We start from the raw sequence: 8,880 nt of genomic DNA on the forward strand, positions 1-8,880 counted from the left end.
TGGAGGTAATCGTCAGGATAGTGGGGGTAAGTAGCCTTGTAGAACGGCAATAAAGCTCCCCAACAATATCAGTGTGGAGCACCAAACGTACTCACAATCAGTCACTGTTCCCTGGCGTCCTCCTGGCTTCAGGTGTACCTGCGGGGTGCACCCTCCCTCCGTGGCGTCTCACAGATCCGGAAGTAGTAGCAAAAGATGTAGAGGATCAAAAAAGGCAGCCGCTGCCTTTTTTTGATCCTCTTCATCTTTTGGAGCCGTATGTATGATAAATATTCTAGAGAAATGGGAAATAAAATGGTTCCATGGTTTTATGACTTGAAAGTGTCTATGTCTCCATTAGTTTATTTACAAGAACTGTTTCCTCGGTGTCCATGCCGCTAGCCGGCATGTTTTGCTTTTCATAGACAGAGGTGAACGGACAGAGGTAGTTTCTTGATCTTTTTTTTTTGGTCTGTGGTCCAGTCATAGCCCTTATTATCTGAATAATTTTCTGCTTCACAGCTGTTAAAGCCTTTATACAAATGAGCATGTCTGTGCTTTGGCTAAGTGGTTTTGCAAGTAGGCTGTGATTAATAGACTAAGAGAGGAAAAAAACGGATAAACTGACCTCCGTGATCCCTTTCATTACTCCAAAAGTAAACCAATGAGTGGTCTGGAAAAGGCAGTATCATTATATACTGACATTCACAGAAGCAACATCTCAAGACTGCATGGGATTGTTCTTCATCGCTAATGCAGCTGGAGGGGACAAACAATGCAAATACAGTATAAAATATAAAGGCACTCTGCTATATTTATATGTTGTGAAAAAGGATTATAAAACAGTGTCATAGAGATGTAACAGTGTAATAGTGTAATAGATTGGTGTTAAGTTGTTAGGTTGTTGACATGATGAATTATAACTTTTGTTAAGTGCCAGTAAGCTTTTTCCCAAGCTGTTGGGGAGACGTATGGTAAAAAGGAGATGTAAATCGTCTGGCTACTCACTTCCAGTGCTCAGTATCAATTAGAGCCTCCCTGCAGAGCTAGTATGAGAAAATGCCAGGGGAAAAAAAACTAACTGTGCTAGACAAAATAAAGACAAGGTTATTATCACAAGTCAGTGTAGCCTGGTCCCCTCTGGCACCCTAGACCTCCGTTTCCCCTTCAATTACCTCCATGGTGTGTTGGGGAGCTGCAGGGGCGAGCGCGTCGCCAGGAGCTCCCGAAGGCATCTTAGGTAGGGCGCCGCCATGTTGGTTAAGTTTGCGCATGCGCAGAAGATGTCCGGCGGCTATGTTATGGTTGGTGCGAGATCACGCATGTACATGGAGTTGCACATGCGCAGACGCGAGAATGGCGGTGGCCATTACAATGTCACGCCTGCGCAGTCGAGATTGCGCACGTGGTGGCAATAATAAAGAGGTCCGCAAGGGACTACAACACCCAGCAGCCCCTGGGGCTGCTAACCACCTGACGCCAGGGAGCCAATAGGGCTGTGAAAAAGGTGAACAAAGTATAAGTGCGCGACTACAATATATAAGTGACGTGATAAGAGTAATATAATGGAATAGGTGACCTTGTGTATATATTGAAGTATATGGAGCGTCTGCAGCTGTGACACCAGGGATGGCTCTGGTCCCCCCTATAAGCACACAAAAATACAAAAAACACAGCGCACAACGCTCATAGTGCATTAAATGATGTCTTTAGTAACCAAAATAAGGAGGTAAGTATTGTGCGTACATTTAAATAAAATAAACAAGCATTTCAGGGTTATTGTTACCCAAACACCAACGGACGCCCGTGATAGTCTCGTGGCTCTCTCCTTCTCACTCCAATAACCTCGGTGTAGGGTCTGGATAATCTCCACTCCAATCGTTGGTATTTCAGCCTCTCGCCTTGGGCACTAGATTTGCCCCCAGTTTCGCAAACTTCCTGGTTCAGCTTCAGGTGCAGTAGTTTTCCCTGTGTCTTGAATTCAGCTCTGCTGTGCAGAGCTCAAGACCGCTCAGCTCCAGAGATCTGGGTTTCTTTTGGTCAGTTTCTCCTGGGACTTAAGAACCTCTGCTCTGTCTCTCCAAAGGTCAGCTCTCAGTCAGAGCTAGGGAGGAGTTGTAACAGTGTAATAGTGTAATAGATTGGTGTTAAGTTGTTAGGTCGTTGACATGATGAATTATAACTTTTGTTAAGTGCCAGTAAGCTTTTTCCCAAGCTGTTGAGGAGACGTATGGTAAAAAGGAGATGTAAATCGTCTGGCTACTCACTTCCAGTGCTCAGTATCAATTAGAGCCTCCCTGCAGAGCTAGTATGAGAAAATGCCAGGGGGAAAAAAACTAACTGTGCTAGACAAAATAAAGACAAGGTTATTATCACAAGTCAGTGTAGCCTGGTCCCCTCTGGCACCATGGACCTCCGTTTCCCCTTCAATTACCTCCATGGTGTGTTGGGGAGCTGCAGGTGTGAGCGCGTTGCCAGGAGCTCCCGAAGGCATCTTAGGTAGGGCGCCGCCATGTTGGTTAAGATTGCGCAGAAGATGTCCGGCGGCTATGTTATGGTTGGTGCGAGATCACGCATGTACATGGAGTTGCACATGCGCAGACGCGAGAATGGCGGTGGCCATTACAATGTCACGCCTGCGCAGTCGAGATTGCGCACGTGGTGGCAATAATAAAGAGGTCCGCAAGGGACTACAACACCCAGCAGCCCCTGGGGCTGCTAACCACCTGACGCCAGGGAGCCAATAGGGCTACAGGATTCCCTGAGAGGAGAGATACATGTTGGCGCGCTCAGGACAGGAAAAGTCAGTCGGTGCCAGGAAAGGATAGCGGAGGTTGTGTGTGCAGGGGTCAGGGACCCACTGCACTCGGCCAGGTAATCCCCTAGGCCCAGCTAGGCCCCGACTCAAGTGCATAGAGTGTGGCTGCTACAGGGACAGGCCCTTAGGTAGGGACCCTGCCCCTTTAGTTGTTTGATGGTCAGGAGCGCATCGCTGCGCTGCCCTGATGGTTGTGGTCTGGGACCAGACTCTATAAGAAAATAAGAGACTGTCATCATGGTGGGGCCGTCCGGCAGGACAACACCCCACGCGGAGGCGGATTCATCGCGAGATCAGAGGATCCATTCTATTTTCCTGGCGGACCGTCCGGGTGTGGACACACTGGGCAGGTATCATACAACACATGCACCAACCAACATCTCAGCTTAGTGGGCAGCGCTGTCCCGCACATTGGGGGTTGGGTGTGGGACTCTGGGACACGGTTTGGGGGTACACGGTGGAGGGTTACACCATGCATGGTGCGTGGGTAGTTGTATCCATAGTACATATCAATATAGAGTGTTAAGATCGTTAAGTTGTCCAGTAAAGGTTACTTTTATGTCATACATTGTGTGGGTGTGTATTGAATTGTGTCCTGTGAGGGGCTCCTCCCATTCCGTTGGGATCCCTCTCAGGTGGAGGCACTGCACCGGTATTTGTAAGTATATCACCCCAGGCTCCCAGAGGCGGAGGCTTAGGCTCCTGCGAGTCAACAGGTATAGAACAGCATCAGTAGCTTCTGTGTTCAGGGGGAAACAGGGCTACATCAGTATCCTACAAATGGATGCAAATAACACATCACTACTAATGCAGGGGAGCTTAACTCCAATCCTCAAGCCCCCCCCAACAGGTCAGGTTGTCCGGATATCCCAGCTTCAGCACAGGTGGCTCAATCAGAGGCTCTGTCTCTGAGCCACCCGTGCTGAATCAGGGACTGATTGAGCCACCTGTGCTGAAGCAGGGATGGCCTGGAAACCTTACCTGTTGGGGGTGGGGAAGTTGAGGACAGGAGTCAAGCTCTCCTGTGCTAATATCCTAGGTGCTGTCAATGCTACGTATAAGAAACAATTGTTATTATTAGTATTATTAATGTTATTCATTCTATTATATTATGATTGCAAACCATTACAATAACAATGTTTGTCATTTATGTCCTTACTTTTATGACCACTAGAGGGTGCTCTTAGCCATGTCATTCTCATTAGTAACACTACTGTACACCATGAGAGCAAAAGCCATGAATGCATTTTGTTTTCTTTACCGTACCTGAGCAGAGGGGTATTCTGGGGCAGAATTACAGCTCATGGGTCAGCAGATTAAGCAACTGCTGTGGCCGATAGGAAAGGGACAAAGATCTACAGTACATCAGCTAAACTGGGGGATCCTATTAATAAAACCAGTACAGCAAACAATTTCTCTCACCATTATTCGCACTGGATCTTGATCTATGTTAATGTATGTCTTTATTTATATAGCGCCAAAAGTTTACTCAGCGCTTCACAAAGAATGCAGTACAGGGAATAAAAATTATACAATAAGTGCAGCAAAATCAGACAATGGGAAAGGAAATCCCTGCCCCGATGACCTTACAATCTAAGAGGTATGAGGGGGAACTTACAGAGACAGCAGGTGAGGGAATAAGTGCTGTGTATGGCAGTGCTTGGCCACAATGGGTGGTAGGAGTGACTGAGTGTGAGACAGTAACCATGAGTGCAGGCTGTTGGGATGCTTCACTTGTTAGTGAGTTTTAAGGTTAGTCAGTATTAAATCAGAAGGTTAACACCATTTACAGGGGAAGAGATGGCAGGCTGCATGGGTGAGATCAGGTGTGTGTCTTGGTGTCTTGATCTATGCACATGTAATGTTAGCTTTAGTTGATCTTGCACACTGTTATCAATAACCATGCTGTTACCTGCCTCTCAGAGGCAAAGACATGGCACCTGGAAGCTGTTCCATGTCACAGCTTCATGATGGGCCCTATACTATGTAGCCCCGGTCCCCTTGGACTTCCAGAGACCCCCCTCCTTGCTCGCAGCGCGGTCGCGGGTGCCGCTGGAGTCAGCGTCGGACCCGCCGGCTGTCCGCAAAGGTGGGGGCCGGAACAGGGAGCTCTCCGATGCTCGGGAGGCTCTGCGGCGCACCCGGCTAGCAGGGGCCGCCATTGTGGTATGCGCGCGCATGCGCAGTGGTCGCGCATGCGCAGTAGCGATCGGGAGCTGCGGCGGCCATTAGAAAGTTGCGCATGCGAAGTACGATCACGCACGCGGCCCCATTCAGTAGTAGCCTCCATGGGACTACAATTCCCATGAGGCTTAGGGCAAAGTACACCAGGTGCTCCCGTGTGGCCAATGAAGGCCAAGGATTCCCGGCAGCAGGGAATAGATACATTTTGCGGGCTCTGAGTGAGGCAGTTGGAGCAGGGAGCTGGGTAAGTGAGGGTGCAGGGGAGCAGTAGCCCCTTGCACTAGGCCAGTTACCCCCATAGGCCCCAGATAATGTTTACCTTGCCCCAGCTTGTGGTTGCTTCAGTGACAGGCCTTAAGGAAGGATATCTGCCCCTTTAGCTATTTAATTGCTCTAAGGATACACTCCATGGCGCGCAGCCTGATTCCTGGGTCTGGGCTAAGACCCATATAGATATATAGACTATCTTCACGGAGGCCCCTCTATATATATAACTATCTTCACGGAGGCCCTGCCAAGCAGTGACTGCGGCCTGCCGGCTGCAGACGGATCCACTCAAGGTCTAGACGGTACGGTGCATGGTGATCTTATCCACGCCGGAATTCACCCCACGCGTAGGAGGACATCGCGTCGGATCAGGCAGATCCAATCCAGTTATACTGCGGCACCCGTGGGCTGGAGCCCCGGGCAGGTACCTATGGTAGTGCACTAAACACGTCAAGGGATAGCGCTATCTCCAACACATTGGGTGGGTTTGGACATAAGGGACATCAGGAAATTGGTGCCCAGCACCCAGGTACTTTGGAGGGGGGGAGATACCTATGTTGATGTTTGCACCAAATGGAGTTCTATGTATATGGTTATATGCATTATGCTGTGTGGTACAGAGTACCGAGGTTATTAATAGTTATAGTAAAACGGTTGCTAACATATATTGTGTGCGTGTATTACTATTACTGTGTTCCTGTAAGAGGACCATCCCACTCAGGTGGGAACCCTTACAGGTGGAGGCGCTGTGTTCAAATAATCAGGTAACCCCAGGCTCCCAGTGGCGGAGGTTCAGGCCTTCCTTGAGCCTATAAGGTAACACACCACACCCGGTAACAAGTGTATTATGACATATGGTCCCCATCTGCGATAGGGGGGGGGGCAAAAGGTGTTACAACTATATAGGATTATAGAGCCTAAGGCAGTTTACCTGTGTGTGGCCAACGGAATTTTTATAATAATATTTTCAAACAAGGTTTTGTGTGTCAATTTTGTGGTGTGTATCTTACTAGCCCATACACAATGTTTTTTTTTTTCGAACAAGTTTCAATTTTATTTGGTGTCAAAGGTATATTAGGTCATGTGACTTTAGTAATCTCATAAACATGAAAAAAATGTGATTTTTGTATTGTTTGCAAAGCAGTGTGTTACAGGTATATCAGACACAGCTAGTCACAGGTATATCACTCTTAGATTCATCAGAGTTACTATCCCCCCTCCCAAAAGACCAATACCGTATATCAGGGGATAACCCAGGGGACACATTATCACTTGGGAACCTGGATAGTACAAATGTGGAGATGGTAGGGTCAATGGTAGTGACATGGGCAGGGGCAGGAGTGGGCAGCGCCGATAACTGGGCCCAATGTCCATGACCTGTCCATGTACTGTGGCTTACCCCTACCCCAAGGAGGTGGTATTGGGGCAGCATCAGGGATCCGGTGACCCCTTCCCTTGCATTGGGCCACATAGCAGGGGGCATTGGCAGGTAACAATCCTGGGCTCACCATTATTAGAGCTAGTGGTGGCTCAGTGGACTCAGTAGGCTCCTCTGTCGTCATCTTTATGACGTCAATCTTCAGCGACAGTCTCACGAGGCTGCCGGGCAAGCTCGAGTTCGGCGGCGGCGATGCGTCACATCGGTTTATTACCTTGCGGCGCACTGAACAAGACCCTGCCTGACTGCTCCTCATCCAGGTAGACCACAACTGGATCCTGTTGGGGGTAAGCGATAGGAGTCTCACCCATCTGAAGGAAAGGGACGGTTTGTGGCTCCACAGGTTCCGCTACCAATGGCGTCTTCACTGTTGCGGTATCCTCCTCGGGTGTGGGGCTCCTCCCGGGATCCGGATGGATCACGGCCTTCTGGATAGACACCTCAGGAACAGGACTCCGCCAGAGACTGTGGGTAAGCCATGGTCTTTCCTCCGCAGGTCTTGGACAGCTGGGAGCATCTTTTTCTGGGGCAGGGGAGGACACCTCACCTTCCCTGGAATCTATCAGCATGGGATAGTCGACTCACCCTCCCGGTCGTCAGGTAGTGTTGATACTGGTTCCGGTCCTGGAACCATCAGCAACGGGAATGTGGGGGTCATCTCAGGCACCGGACCACGTCTGCATCCGGGGGCCTAATACATTCTCCACGGCATAAAAGTCAGGATAGACCGGAGTAGATGAAGCGGCCGGCCCAGCAACAGGGACCGCAGTAGGACATACCATGGGTGCCGCACCGGCTGGTGTGGAAGTCCGGTCAATTGGCACGAACATGGGAGGAGGGGGTCATTGCCCCTAGGTTAGCCTGCCATAGCCTGTAGCTATCAGGACTTACATGACAGGAGGCAGAGAAGTAGTCTGGACCAGCCATGGCTACAAGTGTATGAGTGCTCTAGCACCCAGATCAAAAAGAAAAATAAATTGTATTCAGAGATATCCAGTGTGGGCTTGTTGAATACTGTAGTAAATATATATATATCCAGTTAAGAAAAGCAGTGCACAGTTGGATCCAGTAGCAAAAAAGTTGAGAAAAGCAGTGCACAAAAGCAGTACACATAACTCCTATTTTTTAATCATAAGAAGAAGGGGGTAGGATGGTCCGTGGTTCACAGCAACTTTTTTTAGCAGCCAATGCATGGATGTCTAAAAAAACTTTATTGATCGCTAGCAGCAAACATCAGGCAACCACTCTAACATGTTTCGTCCAGGCTATGGACTTTTTCAAAGAGTGCTGATAGTGTATGGCAGCCAAATAGATATAGGGAGTGGTGAGTGTATGCCACCAATAGAAACAGGGAACGTATTTAAACCTCACCTGTGGTAGATTACTCATTAAAGTGGATAACTATCTCCACAACAATCCCCATAGCAATGGCTGCACAACAAGGTTTTTACAACATACACATGAAAAATCTTAAAAACAAAACAGAACATATAATGGATAAATTTAAAAACACAACTACTGATTTTTTAAGTTACCAGCATCATTATTATTATATAAAGCTATATCAATTAATGGAAGTATACAGATGTATAACAAAGGATTTCATATATCTAGTACTTATAAAATCTTTTCAGTACTTATAAAGCATTTTCAGTATCAAGATTCACTTTAAAGGGATATAAACATTTTATCAATTTATTCACATAATTCATATCCATGAATACAGTGGCAACCGCATGACAGACAGTAACTTAATATGTCACCTCCCAGATCACAATGTAATTGGGTGAACACTGTGAACCTACCCCAAAACTTAGCCATTACCCCATCAGGAAGTGTTTCAGTTCCCACTCCTGATTGATGCCGGCCGGATGGAGTGTGTTCAGAGTGTACACCCAATACATTTCCTGTTTATTTAATACCCCCTCTCTATGGCCTCCTCTAGCGTTACAAGGGATATGTTCAATTGCCATATAGGAAAAGTTGGCTATTCCCCCTTTAGGGCATCTGGAGAAGTGTCTGGGAACTGGATGAGATACATCATTCTTTTTAATAAGCCTGACATGCTCGGCAATGCGGGTCTTGCCTGGCCGAATGGTTCGTCCCACATACAATTTTTTGCAACCACATCTCAAAAGATAAATGGTGTAGGATGTATTACAATTCAAAAATTCTTTAATAAAATATTTTTTTC

The sequence above is a fragment of the Ascaphus truei genome, chromosome 3, assembly GCF_040206685.1.
Source record: "Ascaphus truei isolate aAscTru1 chromosome 3, aAscTru1.hap1, whole genome shotgun sequence".
NCBI lineage: Eukaryota > Metazoa > Chordata > Amphibia > Anura > Ascaphidae > Ascaphus > Ascaphus truei.